Source organism: Dreissena polymorpha, chromosome 14, assembly GCF_020536995.1.
Source record: "Dreissena polymorpha isolate Duluth1 chromosome 14, UMN_Dpol_1.0, whole genome shotgun sequence".
Classification (NCBI taxonomy): Eukaryota; Metazoa; Mollusca; class Bivalvia; order Myida; family Dreissenidae; genus Dreissena; species Dreissena polymorpha.
This window is the reverse complement of record NC_068368.1, coordinates 20,514,981-20,532,294: the sequence shown is the minus strand read 5'-3', so window position 1 is coordinate 20,532,294 and position 17,314 is coordinate 20,514,981. Positions and strand designations below refer to the sequence as shown.

Sequence of the window (17,314 nt, the reverse complement as noted above, 5' to 3'; positions counted from 1 at the left end):
TTATGCCCCCGGGGTCAAATTTGACCCTGCCCCGGGGGTCACAAAAAATGAAAATTTGCTTATATAAGGCCTATTTTGTGAAAACTTTCAAAATCTTCTTGTCAACAACCATTGGGCCTAGGGCTATCAAATTTGTAATGAAGAGACATATAATAGTCCTCTACCAAATTTCTTCAAATTATGCCCCTGGGGTCGAATTTGACTCTGCCCCGGGGGTCACAAAATTGAACATATGCTTATATAAGGCCTATTTTGTGAATTTTTTCAAAATCTTTTGTCAATAACCATTGGGCCTAGGGCTATCAAAATTGGTATATAGAGACATCTAATAGTCCTCTACCAAATTTCTTTAAAAAATGCCCCTGGGGTCACATCTGATTCTGCCCCGGGGATCACAAAATTGAACATATGCTTATATAAGGCCTATTTTGTGAAAACTTTAAAAATCTTTCTGTCCATAACTGTATGGCATAGGGCTACCAAATTTGGTATGTAGTGACATGTAATAGTTCTCTTCTTAGTTTGTTCAAATTATGCCCCTGGGGTAAAATTTGAAACTGCCCCGGGGGTCACAAAAATGAACATACGTTTAATAAGGACTATTTTGTGCAAACTTTAAAAATCTACTTGTCCATAACCGTATGGCATAGGGCTGCCAAATTTGGTATGTAGTGACATCTAATAGTTCTCAAACAAATTTGTTCAAATTAAACCCCTGGGGTCAAATTTGACCCTGCCCCGGGGGTCACAAAAATGAACATATGCTTATATAAAGCCTATTTTGTGCAAACTTTGAAAATCTGTTTGCCCATAGCCGTAGGGCTTAGGGCTACCAAATTCGGTATGTAGTGACATCTAATAGTTCTGTACTTAGTTTGTTCAAATTACGTCCCTGGGGTCAAATTTGATCCTCCCCGGGGGTCACAAAAATGAACAATCCTCCCCCGGGGGTCACAAAAATGAACATATGCTTATATAAGGCCTACTTTGTGCAAACGTATAACATCTACTTGTCCATAACTGTATGGCATAGAGCTACCAATTTTGGTATGTAGTGACATCTAATAGTCCTCTACCAAATTTGTTCAAATTATGCCCCTGGGGTCAAATTTGACCCTGCCCCAGGGGTCACAAAAATGAACATATGCTTATATTAAGCCTATTTTGTGCAAACTTTATAAAGCGTCTTGTCCATAACCGTAGGACCGAGGGCTACCAAATTTGGTATGTAACATCTAATAGTTCAGTACTTAGTTTGTTCAAACTATGCCCCTGTGGTCAAATTTGACCTTGCCCTGGGGGTCACAAAAATGAACATACGCTTAAATAAGGCCTGTTTTGTGCAAACTTTAAAAATCTTCTTGTTCATTATTATAGAGCCTAGGGCTACTAAATATGGTATGTAGTGACATCTAATAGTCCTCTACCAAATTTGTTCAAATTATTCCCCTGGGCTCAAATTTGACTCGGCCTCAGGGGTCACAAAACTGAACATATGCCTATATAAAGCCTCTTTTGTGCAAACTTTAAAAATCTTCCTGTCCATAACCAATGGGCCTAGGGCTACCAAATTTGGTAAGTAGTGACATCTTATAGTTCTCTACCAAGTTTGTTCAAATTATGCCCCTGGGGCCAAATTTATATATAAAAATGCTCACCCTTCCAACTTTAAGCGCCCAGTGGGACGAGGGATAGAAAGAGAAAGTCACATGCTTGAGTACATTTCAACCCATGCACATTGTCCGCTTTTTCGCATAAAAAACAGTGGAGCGATACAGGGCCATCATGGCCCTCTTGTTTAATATGTAGTTATTCCAAATAAGTACACGAACAAAATATCGATTTTGTGGAACAAATTATGTGTTATTGCGTATTACACTAGTTTATTTATCTTTCAAAATTCTCTTTGTACGACAGTTTCCTTATTTCAGGCTGATAAAGTCAATCTAAGTATTTTTGTCCGCGTCACATCCACACACTTCATGTATTTAGCGTCTTTCATGCGTTCAAACTTTCAAGCATAGTCTCGAAAATGCTAAAAAAATATATGTATTTAAAAATAAAGATGAAGTAACCAAATCGCTCTATGAGGCAAATATCATTGTTTAAAGTATGCCCCTAACGAAATTTTAGTTGCCAACATTCACGAACGTTACTCTTAAATGAAGGCCTACCAAAATTTTACTCTTGTTAAAATCTCCCATATGGTTTGGACAACTTAACTATTTCCAGTCTCATATTCTCAAAGCCGACATCGTTTTAACTGACGAACAATAATAATGTGGGAGTCTGTAGTAAAACATTGCATTGAAATGTGTTACATTCAACTAGAAAACGGCAGAAATAAGACGATGCAAAAAAAAGTCGATTTTGTTTTGGGTCAAGTTTTTAATTGCAAACAACATGACATTGTGTATTGCTTAAATTAATTCAGCTAATAGAGCACTTAAAGAAAATTTACGAATATAGGGGTGTGTGCATTTATATTGCGTTATAATGTGGCGTTTCCATTTAATCACAGTGCGAACTATAATACATGATTTCCAATTAAATACATATGGTCAATCGCAAATAAAATTCCTTTACGTTTAAAACATTTATTGTCGAAACATATATGAAATACTCTGCTAATGTTCATGATTGCCCGCTAACAGGTCTTTGTTTAGGCATCAATGCTTCTCGACTTATATATATTGTTTGCTAATTGTATATATTTTATTGATAAAAAAACGATCTAACAATTTATCATACCACCGCATTGATAACTGCCTGATATAACGTCGCCTGATATATTTTGTATATCATGGTCAACAGGCAGTTCTTATATCAGTCAATGTTGAAGTTACGTGGAATTTGCAATAAAGTCAACAATTTCTATCAACATAAATCAGGTTAAACAAAACAAACAATTTGATACCATGAACGTACATATTGTATTCTAGTTTAAAGTCATAAATCACAAAAACGTTAATTTTTTAAAAATCACATCAACCCGCACTACAGAAGTTAAATGACGTCATCAATCGGGCAATAAATCTTCAATATCGATGTAGTCATTGCACTCGCAAGTGTTGCACAGAAAGTCAAGACAAATGATAATTGTATGCTAATCCTCAACTATTTAAACAAACGATTTAACACGCTTATGTCAATATTGACACCATCATCAAAATGTCAATTTCAATACACATCTCCAAAATGCCGTCTCTAAATTATTCGGTGAAGTGTGTTCTTCAATTGAATTTGTCGCTGCAGTCCATTCCAGATCTCCAATTCAATACGTTTATAATTAAAACGGTTGTACTCATCCCATTCGTAGGTCAAACAACTTTTTTTCTCTATACGATGTTTAAAATAAGCGTTTATTCGTGTCGTCTTTTCGAACGCCGTTGCGACATGTATGTCAACGTGTAAAAGTCGGATCAGCAATATCAGCGTGGATCCGTGCATTTAAATATACAAAATAGATTGTTTTGCAGGTTTTTAGGAAAATGTGGTATGATAAACAGAAAAACGGGTTACTGTCCCATCGTTTTGTAATATATCAGGCTCGGCACGAATAAAATAATGGCTCGGCAAGCCTCGCCATTATATTATTCCAAGCCTCGCCTGATATATTACAAAACGCTCGGCGCGAAAAAAATAATGGCACGGCAAGCCTCGCCATTATATTATTCTATGCCTCGCCTGAAATATTACAAAACGATGGGACAGTAACCTGTTATTCTCTATATATCAATACTTGATATAAGTATGCAAAAACACATGCGGGATGGCGGAGGGAATGACGATTGCTCAGCAGGTTGAACTGTTTTTAAACCAACAGTTTGTCTGTCCGTTTATGTGCATCGGTCTCTTGCTTTTATCATCTTCGGCTTTTTTTCATCTTACTATTACTATTATTTGATAATGTCAATCTGTCCCTCATCAATTGCGCCATTAATGTGTCGGTGTTCAAATGGACAAAGCTCGACTGAAACAAAAAAATGACGTAGATATTTAATAGCGCAAAATTACGACGCACTGTGATGGAGCATACGTTATGCAACTGATAAAAGGAATGTTTTGTTTGTTATTTTGGAATTGCCGATTTTCATTTTATGTTTCCTAATAATGAGTTAACGTATTTACTTTTTCATTTCCTGTTATTCGGAGACATATTATTGCGCAAAAAGACAACACACTATGTTCATGTACCTAACAGGTCAGAAATATAAAATTGAGTCTGGCTCTTTTGATAATATGTTTGCATACATATCTTAAATTTCGCAAATGTATTTAACAGTGTAAACAATAAATTCATTAAAATCAATATTCTCTTATATATTTAAACACGATTTAAAATACGACTGCATTGTTATATTCAAAACGTATTGCTTCTTTGTTTTGTGTGCATATGGTAATGCGGCTGCGATAACTCGAATCAAATGTAAATAAAGCATATGACATCGACCCTGTGATGTGGATCCATAGAGTCTTTGAGATTATTACCTAACAAAATATACGATCATAAACTATATCGACACTACTTAGATTAAATCAATGTAATCATAAAAGACAACGAGTACTGTAGTGATGTTGTGCATGTATTCAGCACATTGTTTACTCTAGATATTGTTTGAGTTGCATTTGATTCCGTAGGATAGGGAATTTATGCATGACGCATACTGCACGTTAATAGTTAACACGGTTACTCTAGTTATTGGAATGTAGACTATAAGTGCATGTACATGAAGTGATTTAAGTATCATCTATATTGTATGTACTAAAAATATAAACAGTGTCCATATAAGTGTCAATCCAAATGTAGAAGTTGGTGTAAAAACGCATAACGCTATCAAGTTTATTTCTTTATCGTCGTTATGTGCACCTTCCAGTTTATTTTTAAACTAATTTTTCCACGCAATCTTGTCAATCGGTTTGATATACCGCATCAATCTCTTGCACGACGGTTACATTACATTCACCGTTGTGTTTGGCTCATAACGGACTATTGTTATGAAAGCGTCTCATTCATGCCATGATAGTACCAAGCGTTCATCATTGAGGTTACAGAATACTAAACAATCTCTTGCACGACGGTTACATTGCATTCACTGCATTAAAGAAAACCATCTCATACCATGATATCTTATATTAAAATTGATATGGTTTTTTGTTGTTAAGAAACCAACATACATACACACGTCGAAGCAATTTCTTACGTCACTCAATAAACATTATGTTCAATTATTTACATATGTAAAGTGCGTGGAATGATTCCATCTGCGTAAATGGGCAATAAAAAGTTCCAAAGAGTTGCATTAAAAGATTGATATCCGCATGATAGGTAAACACATCTTGATAATAATGCCTAATATGTGTGTTACAAAAGCACACGATTGGCCTCAATAGTATTCACAGCTTTACGTGCAATTCGTTAACATTTTCACGTCTGTGTATGTTTGAGCTGTGTAACGGTACAAGGGTTTGGGATCATCATGAAAACCTAAACTAACTACCACAAAAATGCAATAGTTCGACGCAAAATAATTAACAAACATGATTCACCCACAAATCAATTTTTTAAACATTTTTCTCGATTGCAATTTTGACTTTTCTATAGCATGACTTACTTAGCAGCTTTAAAACTACACAATGATATCGATTCATCAGACAGCGTTGATTTGTAAAATAAATGTTGAAGTACTTTGTATCCTGGCATGTATTTATATTATCGTTCTCACTGTACAAAAATATTTGGAACTTAAAAGAAAAATGATAAGTGATCAGGATTACATAAAATGTAAATTCCTCCTATTCACCACATTATTAAATAGACAGAAGATGGAAAGAAAAGCATATGGTAAAATCGTCTGCTAAATACTGTTTCACCCTTGTCGCTTCAGTGAAGTAATAATAACTACCGCATACCAAAGATTTACTTCTATTGATTTGTTAATGTAGAGCGCTAGTTTTACCCGTCCCACTCGTTCGTATCATATGAAGGCATAGTTTAAGTATACAAATCCCGTCCGTTATCATATTACAGGACGTCAATATAACTCGACATTCGATCTTTCGCACTTACATATTGGTAGACAACCGGGTCTCTATCGTAATATATTCGTTGCGGAGTAGATTGTACACAGGTATGTTTCATTATTTGCATATCATAACTATAGAGAAAATGCGTAAAACTTAACTGTACCGCTATTTCCGTACACATCCGTTTCCATTTACAGGCTTATACACTTAAAGAGACCGTCAATTGAAGAAAAAGAAAAGTTCTAAACTACCTTATTTTTACAATTATTCGTTTATATTGATTAAAATATAACGACTGGTATATTGCATTACTTGAAAAAAGTTGTAAAGTTTTCATATATTCAGTATATTCGCTAATACATTTTACTGGGTACAGGTACCAGGTAACTACCAGTTAACTATAAATAACGCAAGTAGATTGATCATCATCGTCACGTGGTAAACACAGGAATGCAAATTATGCATGCGTAGTGAATTGTGTTTATTTTTTATATATAATGATCAATATACTTGCATTATTTATAGTGTGTATATCGTTATGTCACCTATTTTCGCGATGTACTTTCGATTTCACATCGCGAAATTTTATTACCGAATATACTGAAAATTTGATTTTTTTTCAAGTAATGTTATATACCAGTCGTGATATTTTAATCAATATAAACTAATAATTGTAAAAAAAAATACGGTATTTTAGAACTTTTCATTTTTCGTCAATTGCGGTTGACGGTTCCTTTATTTATCAAATATTTGGATATTATGATGTTTAACTTTACGTTTAGAACTGAGACTGTAATTTAATTGTGTGTTATATTCAACCGATAACCAGTCTACATGGCTCAAACTGGGCCAACATTTTTGTAAAGCCAGCAAGTTTTCGTTGGTCGTCTTGCGATAACTGGTAATTTAAAAATACATTTATTGTATAACATAGTTCGTGGAGAACAGAAATACATAAACGTTCTTTTCAGTTTTCCTTGCGATTTATTTTTGCTCATTAAACTGAACACAACGTTTTCCAATTTTAATGAAATAGAAGATAAAAGGCAAAATACAGATGGAAACAAGACGAAATGGGTTTAATAATACTTTAAGGAATGTCTTCTTTTTTGTTTTCTCTTCCTAACGTGAGGACCAAACGGTAGAGTGACGAACACCTTTGTCTTTGCTTATCGGTTTATGATAACGTTCTGTTATTAGCGTAAAAGTACAAGATGTCGACAAGATCTAAATGGTAAAATTTCAACAATTAAACTAAATACGGTTTTGTCAAACGTTATCTAACGTAAAGATGTGCAAACAAGTTAATGCATGTTATATGTTTAGAATGTTTAAAAAATGACGATTGTTTCGTAAATTAGCGCGTCATTTGTTTAGAAATAGTTTCAAATTTATAATCAAGAAATCGTATAACACGGACTTCATGCACAGAATAACATATTTCTTTTAAAATACATTATGTTGTTTTATGCGTACTTATACGATAAATTTCATTAAGTTGCGTTGTCAATAAATCTTGCGTTTATTACATTTGCATTTTTACACGATAACGTGCAATTGTTCAAATATAACACCGGCTTATGTAGAGAAATCGAATAAAACGAATATGTGAAACTTTTCTCCTTAAATCCCTTTGCATAATTTGTTTTGTTTTGTTTATAAATGTAAAAGATGCCTGCCAGTGCCAAAAATATATATCAATGCAATTAAACTATAGTCTACACTTAATGTTTCAATTGATGTTCATGTATTTACATTAATGAGTTTTAGCTCCATTGGCCAGAGGCCAGCGGGGCTTATGTCATGGTCCTGTGTCCGTCGTGCGTGCGTGCGTCCGTCCGTGCGTTAACTTTTTCTTTTAACATCTTCTTCTCCTAAACTACTGGTCCAATTCTGATGAAATTTCTCAGGAATGTACCTGGGGTGAACCTCTTCCGAATTTGTTCAAATTATGCTCCTGGGGTCTAATTTTACCCTGCCCCGGGGGATCAAAAATTTGCTTATAAAAGGCCTATTTTGTGAAAACTTTAAAAATCTTCTCTTCCATAACCATTGAGCCTAGGGCTACCAAATTTGGTATGTAGTGACATCTTATAGTCTTCTACCAAGTTTCTTCAAATTATGCCCCTGGGGTCAAATATGACCCTGCCCCGGGGGGTCAAAAAATTGAAAATTTGCTTATATAAGGCCTATTTTGTGAAAACTTTAAAAATCTTCTTGTCCATAACCATTGGGCCTAGGGCTACCAAATTTGGTATGTAGTGACATCTTATAGTCCTCTACCAAGTTTCTTCAAATTATGCCCCTGGGGTAAATTTGACCCTGCCCCGGGGGGTAAAAAAAAATGAAAATGTGCTTATATAAGGCTTATTTTGTGAAAACTTTAGAAATCTTCTTGTCCATAACCATAGGGCCTAGGGCTCCCAAATTTGGTATGTAGTGACATCTTATAGTCCTCTACCAAGTTTCTTCAAATTATGCCCCTGAGGTCAAATTTGACCCTGCCCTGGGGGTTCAAAAAATTGAAAATTTGCTTATATAAGGCCTGCTTTGTGCAAACTTTGAAAATCTTCTTGTCCATAACCGTTTGGCATAGGGCTGCCAAATTTGGTATGTAATGACATCTAATAGTCCTCTACCAAGTTTGTTAAAATTAAGCCCCTGGGATCATATGCTTATATTGGGCCCATTTTGTGCAAACTTTAAAAATCTTCTTGTCCATAACTATTGGGCCTATTTCTACCAAATTCGGTATGTAGTGACATCTAATAGGTCTCTACTTAGCTTGTTCAAATTATGCCCCTGGGGACAAATTTGACCCTGCCCCGGGGTCAAAAAAATGAACATATGCTTAAATAAGGCCTATTTTGTGTAAACTATAAAAATCTTCTTGTTCATAATTATAGAGCCTAAGGCTACTAAATTTGGTATGTAGTGATATCTAATAGTCTTCAACCAAATTTGTTCATGACTCGCAGATGACCCCCTATTGATTTTCAGGTCACTAGGTCAAAGGTCAAGGTCACGGTGACCCGAAACAGTAAAATGGTTTCCGGATGATAACTCAAGAACGCTTGATCAAGAAACTTCATAGGTACATTGATCATGACTTGCAGATGACCCCTATTGATTTTCAGGTCACTAGGTAAAAGGTCAAGGTCACGGTGACCCAAATTGTAAAATGGTTTCCGGATGTTAACTCAAGAACGCTTATGCCTAGGATCATTACTTCATAGGTACATTGATCATGACTCGCAGATGACCCCTATTGATTTTTATGTCACTAGGTCAAAGATCAAGGTCACGGTGACCGGAAATAGTAAAATTGTTTCTGGGTGATAACTCAAGAATGCTTATCCCTAGGATCATGAAACTTCATAGGTACATTGATAATGACTCGCAGATGACCCCTTTTGATTTTCAGGTCACCAGGTCAAAGGTCACGGTGACTCAACTTAGAAAAATGGTTTCCGGATGATACCTCAAGAAGGCTTACACCTAGGATCATGAAACTAAATAGGTACATTGATCATGACTCGCAGATGACCCCTATTGACGTTCAAGAGTACGTTTCACTAACATAGCGTATATTTACGCAACTTTAGGTTTACGCACAAAATTTACGACGAACGTAAATTATTGCGTACGCCGTTTCACTAAAATGTGCGCAAAATTTACGCTACGCGTAAGTGTTGTTAAGCCTGTCAGGTGCGCGCGGACGCTTGAGAAAGTCATCGTCATTTACGGAAACTATTTGCGTACGCATCTTAGTGAAACGCACTCCAGGTCACTAGGTCAAAGGTCAAGGTCACGGTGACTTTACACAGTACAATGGTTTCCGGATGATAACTCAAGAAAGCTAATACGCCTAGGATCATGAAACTTCATAGGTACATTGATAATGACTCGCAGATGACCCCTATTGATTTTTAGGTCACTTGGTCAAAGGTCAAGGTCACAGTGCCAAATTACGTATTCACACAATGGCTGCCACTACAGCTGACAGCCCATATGGGGGGCATGCATGTTTTACAAACAGCCCTTGTTATATTTTGAGATGATTCTTTACAAAGAAAGATGCTACTATTGTATTTGTTATAAATGTGTAAAAGGCTCTTAAGAAGGAACCAGAGATTATTAACCCTTTACCAAACAATAACAGGATTTTACAGGTTTGTAGCTGACGACTTTATACATAATTGTGATAAAAGGAGAAATTGCTCAAGATGAGCAATTTCTCCTTTTATTACAATTATTTCTTCCCTAGCTGACCATTTCCTTCAGATTCCATTACAATTTAATTGTCGTCTGCAACCTCTTTCAAATTGGGAATGTCCAAAATGTGTCGTTTGGTAAAGGGTTAAGGCATTTTGATTCATATGGGTCTTGTGAATCTGTTTCAAATCAAATGCGTAGATTTGATCTTCAGCATCTAAAAATATGTGAAATAGAAAGAACGACAATATCTTTTGGAGAGATAAATGTACCTACGTTATACGCAAAGGACCTGTGCAACAATTCCCAGGCTTTTTAGTCTGTTTAGTTAACACGGTAGTAACTTTTTCTATATATAAAAATGCTCACCCTTCCAACTTTAAGCGCCCAGTGGGACGAGGGATAGAAAGAGAAAGTTACATGCCTGAGTACATTTCAACACATGCGCATTGCACGTTTTTTTTTGCATAAAAAAACAGTGGAGCGATACAGGGCCATGATGGCCCTCTTGTATTGATATCTCGGACAAGTTCAAAAATGGTCCAGATCGGTGAAAAACATTGCCACCAGGGGGCGGGGCAGTTTTCTCTCTATATATATTGTGAAAACATGTGAACACTCTAGAAGTCACATTTTTGGTCCAATCTTCATGACATTTGGTCATAACTTTTGTTTCCTAGATACGTGAGTTAAGTTCAAAAATGGTTCCGGTCCGTTGAAAAACATGGTTGCCAGGGGGACGGGGCAGTTTTCCTTATATTTATAGAGTAAAAAAGGCTTGTAAACAATCATGAATTAAGGTCATGTAACATCGGAGACAACTCTTCTTATTCTTGGCTATAGAGAAAACTTGTAAACACACTAGAAGTAACAATTTTTGCCCAATAATCATGAAAGTTGGCCAAAACATTGGTTTTATTGATATCTCGGACGAGTTTGAAAATGGTCCAGATCGGTGAAAAACATGGCCGCCAGTGGGCGGGGCATTTTTCTCTATATGTTTATATTGAAAACATGTGAACACTCTAGAAGTCACATTTTTGGCCCAATTGTCATGAAATATGGTCAGAACATTTGTTTCCTTGATACGAGAGTTGAGTTAAGAAATGGTTCCGGTCAGTTAAATAACATGCCTGCCGGGGGGGGGGGGCAGTTTTCTTATATTTATATAGTAAAAAAAGCTTGTGAACACTCTAGAAGTCACATTTTTTTTGCCCAATCATCATGAAACTTGGTGAAATGATTGGTTTTATATATATCTCAGATGAGTTCGCAAATGACCCGGTCAAAAAACATTGCCGCCAGGGGGGGGGGGGGGGCAGTTTTCCTTATGTTACTAGAGAGAAACCTTGTGATCGAACACTATAGAAGTCTCATGTTTTGCCTAATCATCGTGAAACTTAGTCAATACATTGGTTTTATTGATTTCTAGGACAAGTTGGAAAATGGCTCAGATCGGTGAAACACACTTTTTAGCTCACCTGATTGCTCAGGTGAGATTTTAGAATTGGTTTTTGTCCGCCGTCCGTTCGTCCACATTTGATTTGTAAATACTAGCATTTTTTATGAAAGTTGCTGAAAGATCTCAGTCAAGTTTGATAATGAGCAAAATCACATAAGTAAAGCCATTATTATTGTCCTTAGATTGTCCAAATTTTCATTATATTATACAAAATCCTTGTAAACACTCTAGAGGTTACAATTTGTTTCAGATTTTATGAATCTTGGTCAAAATATTTATTTTTGTAAGCAAAGTTTGATGTTTGGTAAGGGGAATCAACTCAAAATATAGGTCACCCGGTAAAATCTTACAAAAACACTCCATACGCCAGAATTTTGGTTCAATAATGATGAAACTTGACCAGGATGTTTGTCTGGACAATATCTAGGTCAAGTTTGACGTTTGGTAAATATTAAATGAACCGACTCCTCTCATGTGAGCGAACTAGGGCCATCTTGGCCCTCTTGTTCCTATTGTCAGGACCTTGGTGACATTCAAGCAACCGATAGCCGACGATAACAATTTGTGCACCAGTAGATGGTATTTGAGTTCCTTTTCTGACATGTGTGTCATATTGAAGCGGATACGGTGAAAACCTGTAGTGAGTGGCCACATATAGTGAAGTTATCATAAAAAAGAAGTAATTTTTAAAAAGAAAAAAATCCAAAGTAAACGAGGCCAGTGCTCTTCTTGTTGTTGTTCGCTCATGACAACAGTTCAAGCATTGTATTCCAATGTCAACATATACATAATGTTCTTCCTAATGTTATACGTTCATAACAACAATCCAAGCATGGTACTATATTGCCGCTCAGTCTCTGTCTGTTGCTGTTCAAGACAACAGTCAATGCATGGTATTCTATTGTCAACATATAGAACATGCTCCGCCTGTTGTTATATGTTCATGACAACAGCCAAGGCATGGTATTGTATTGTCAACATATAGAACATGCTCCGCCTGTTGTTATATGTACATGGCAACAGCCAAGGCATGGTATTCTATTGTCAAAATAAAAAACATGCTCCGCCTGTTGTTATATGTTCATGACAACAGCCAAGGCATGGTATTCTATTGTCAACATATAGAACATGCTCCGCCTGTTGTTATATGTACATGACAACAGCCAAGGCATGGTATTCTATTGAAACATATAGAATATGCTCCTCCTGATATCATAGGTACATAACAACAACCAAGGCATGGTATTCTTTTATCAACATAACAAACATGCTCCGCCTGACGTTAAATGTTCATGACCACAGCCAAGGCATAGTATTCTATTGTCAACATATAGAACATGCTCCGCCTGTTGTTATACGTTCATGCTATATATGTTGTTATATGTACATGACAACAGTCAAGGCATGGTATTCTATTTTCAACATAATTATAGAACATGCTCTGACTGTTGTTATATGTTCATGGCAACAGTCAAAGCAGGATATTCTATTGTTGACATATAGAACATGCTCCGCCTGTTGTTATATGTTCATGACAACAGTCAAGGCAAAATATTATAGTGTCAACATATAGAACATGCTCTGTAGTTTAATGTTCATGACAACAGTCAAGGCAGGATATTCTACTATCAACCTATAGAACAGACTCCGCCTGTTGTTATATGTTCATGACAACAGGACAGGCATGATATTTTATTGTCAACATATAGAACATTCTCCGCCTGTTGTTATATGTTCATGACAACAGTCAATGCATGGTATTCTATTGCCAACATACAGAACATGCTCCGCCTGTTATATGTTCATGACAACAGTGAATGCATGGTATTCTATTGTAAATTAAAAAAACATGCTCCGCCTGTTGTTATATGTTCATGACAACAGTCAAGACATGGTATTCTATTGTCAACATATAGAACATGTTCTGTCTGTTGTCCTATGTTCATGACAACAGCCAAGGCATGGTATTCTATTGTCAACACATAGAACATGCTCTGTAAGTTGTCATACGTTTATGACAACAGTCAAGGCAAGATATTCTGTTATCAGCATATAGAACTGCTCTGCCTGTTTTTATACGCTCATGCCAACAGTCAATGCAGGATATTCTATTGTCAACATATAGAAAATGCTTTGCCTGTTGTTATATGTTCATAACAACAGCCAAGGCATGGTACTCTATTATCAATATATAGAACATTCTCCGCCTGTTGTTATGCGTTCATGACTACAGTCAAGGCATAGTATTCTATTGTCGACATATAGAACTTTTTTGGGGGTACTAAAAATGTGGTACGAAACTTTTGGGTACGAAAAAAAATGCGGGTACGAAAATTTTTGGTTCGAAAAAAAAATTGCCAAAAAAATTTGGGTACGAAAAAAAATTGGGGCAAAAGAAAAAAATTGTGGGTAAGAAAAATATTGGTACGAAAAAAAAATAAGGGTACGAAAATTTAGGGTACGAAAAAAAATGTGGGTACAACAATTTTGGGTACGAAAAAAAATGTGGGTACGAAAATTGTGGGTACGAAAAAAATATGCACACATAAAATTTGGGTACGAAAAAAATTTTAGGTAGTAAAAATATGGGTACAAAAAAAGTGGTTACGAACATTTTGGGTACGAAACATTTATGCCATAAATAACTTGGGTACGAAAAAAAATTTGGTAGCTATCTTGAGAATTTTAACATTGAATTAGCATTTTAACTTAAATATTACGCAGTTATATTCATGAAGGTATTTTATTTTTGCTTTTTTCATTCGTGGAATAGACTATGCCGATTCTTTTAACAACATTTTATATTTGTATCGAAATTTAATATAACCCGGATACTTGGTAAGTTAATCCAAGTGACCTAGTTGTAGCCCGCACATGCTATTTTTGGAGTCTTGATAAACTCAATGTCGATATGTTTATAAACGCTGGGTAGCTCTCTCACGGTGCCTATACCACGTGACTTTTTCGGATCTGTGTTGGGAGAATAAAGCGCGACCCAGTTAACATTTATAAGGTACCATGATCTTTTTAAACAAATACGTATTTGTTCAGTAAAGTCCATCCGCGCGTTTTAACGGTTAGAAAAATGTCGGATCAGTGTGGGGACTTCATAGTACAAACGCGCGGATGCACTTTACTGAAAAAATACTTATTTGTTTAAAAAGATCATGATACCTATAGAAAACTCTCCACTTTTTCCCATTAAAAATGGTGAAATATTTAAAAAGACATCATTAAAAATGTTAACTGGGTCGCGCTTTATTCTCCCAACACAGATCTTAAAAAGTCACGTGGTATAGGCACCGTGTCTCTGTTTGACAGTGTAGTTTTATTTTGTTAGCTCAACGAACGTTTCTTTATCAGATTGTGAATTTAGAAATCAGTGGATATGAATTGATAAACCAAAAGCGTATTGATTTATTGTGTATTGGGATATTTAAGGTAAGCAGGTTTTTCAATCATGACATTAAATATTATGTTTGAGATTAAACATATAGTTTTGAGTATTTAATTAACCCAATGGTCAAGTCTGGTTACTTTATTGAGAATTGTGGAAAAACAAAGAGCCTTGTTGCACACTTTTTCAGCCAATATCAAGATCAATGGTTTTTACTCTTAAGCTCAGTCACTAGCAATAACTATACAACTGCATAAATAAATTAAACAAACTTATCGCAAATAATACTTTACATTATGGGCCGGCTCAAAGTAAATGTCGCTTTTTATATAGCGATTATTTAAAAGTTTAATGACAAGTAACACTTTCGACTTAGACACAATAACTAAACATTGGATTAGGGGTGTAAAGCTCAAAGTAGTTGTATAGATTTTTACAGACTTATATTCAATATTTTGCTAACGTCAATGCCTTATGTACATTTGTTCCTCCAGTACGAAAAGACAAAATGTCAGGAACTTATACAAGAACAAGCACGTCATGTGGTTTGGTTTCACAACAATAATTGAATCACGTACAGGCATATTTTTTGCGATAAAAGTCATGGCGATGTTCTCAAACAGTGAATTTCAAAACTGGATCAAAGCGTGTTTGGCTATTAAATGTGTAAAAGATGGAATGATTCCATTAGTTGAACATTACTGCATAAAACACAGTACTGACAACATTGAACACGTTTTAAAAACGTGTAATATTTCAAGATACACGTGCAATCAATGTGACATCAAAACCCTAAAACCATTTCACAAAAGAGGACAATGTATGTACAGAAGGTGCGACTGTAAAAACAATGTTAGACAAACATGCCCCGAAAACGAGGCTTGCGGTGTGATTTATGACCAGATAAAAGCAATGCATGCTTTTAATGATCCAAACTGGCTTATCACTGACAGTACAATGTGGTCAATTTGTCCATTGGAACAGATGAAATGTTATATCGCCACACCGGGTTACAAGGAGACAAAAATATTTGCGATGCAGACATCATTGCTCTTCTTCAAATATCTTCGAATAACAGAGAAATCAACGCATTGATTGGCGCAAGCAGTGGGTATCTACATGAGGTACATGTTTGAGCTAAATGTTAATGTTTATTCAAACAATTTAGATTAGTATATTAGTAAGAATGATACATGTAGATGCAACGTATTCCTCAGGAAACTTGATAATCGGTATTTCTAATCGGTTGCTAAGGTAAATTACCATATCAGAAAACCGCATTTTGTGAAATATTGTATTACGGTCCTTTAACGTTGAACATAAATCATATCGGCCATATCTGAACATACAAACCAATTGCAACAAAACACAAAGACATGAAATAAATGTCGAGTATTTAAAAAAAGTGTCAAAGTAATGTTTAACTTGTTGAAAATTATATGGCTTAGTTTATTGGTTTGATCTCGATGAAATCTTTAGTTTTTTGTTCAAGAACACGTATTTGATATAAAGTATATATACAATAGATGTTTTTGTTTCTTTTTAAGATTCGCAAGACAAGAAATGAAATATATCATTCCAGTTCGATGAAGGTTTCAAACGAGAAATAAAAGATATTGTATTTCATACGGAGATATGCCTTAAGGAAGTTGCTACCAAATTTTCAGATTGTCGCCCAGAAATTGACCATCAACTAAGCGTGCTTAAACGGGTAAGGTTTTTTGTATAATCAAAGAAAAAAAACTATTAACTCAATGGAAGCTACCAATAAATGCCGTTAATCAGCTGTAATGATTGATCCATAATACTGTATTAGAAAGAATTAATGTAGAATCAATTTCAGAGCGGTGTTTTAGTATGTGCTTTGTATTTTACTGATGTACTTTGTGAAGCAAAGTCCTAATGATTTCACGTAATTATGCTTTTAACACCGATACAGTGTAAATGCCATCGGACGATTAAATCGTGAGTGTTCTAACACTATTAAAGGTCATACAAAGTATTTGATTCAAATGTATTGCCCCTGTCTTATTTTGCAGATATCAAATGAGAAATTCAGTGTTACAAAACAACACGAATCAGATGCTATTAACGATGCAATAATTGGAGTACAAAATTCTCTCTTAGAACTGAAGTCTGAATTAGATACCTTATCTACAGCTCATGCCAATCAGACTGGAATAATTGATTCCAGACTCTTAGAAATAGAAGAG

General features: G+C 35.4%; 1 protein-coding gene across 5 annotated transcripts in view; it reads left to right on the top strand.

The window, feature by feature from the left end:
- The window catches only part of LOC127857817 (antiviral innate immune response receptor RIG-I-like), a 71,415-nt gene that overhangs the window by 31,325 nt on the left and 22,776 nt on the right, over window positions 1-17,314 (top strand). For 2 of the 5 annotated variants that reach the window (XM_052394492.1, XM_052394495.1), the window contains exons 1-4: window positions 6,013-6,131; window positions 15,596-16,225; window positions 16,649-16,812; window positions 17,141-17,314. The exon at window positions 17,141-17,314 is cut by the window's right edge and continues 105 nt beyond it. The exons of 1 other annotated variant lie outside the window; for it this stretch is intronic. The gene's annotated coding sequence lies outside the window, so the exon portion shown is untranslated. Of the gene's footprint in view, window positions 1-6,006; window positions 6,132-15,127; window positions 15,146-15,595; window positions 16,226-16,648; window positions 16,813-17,140 lie in introns of those variants that run through there. 2 more of the 5 variants (XM_052394494.1, XM_052394493.1) reach the window with 2 other exon arrangements.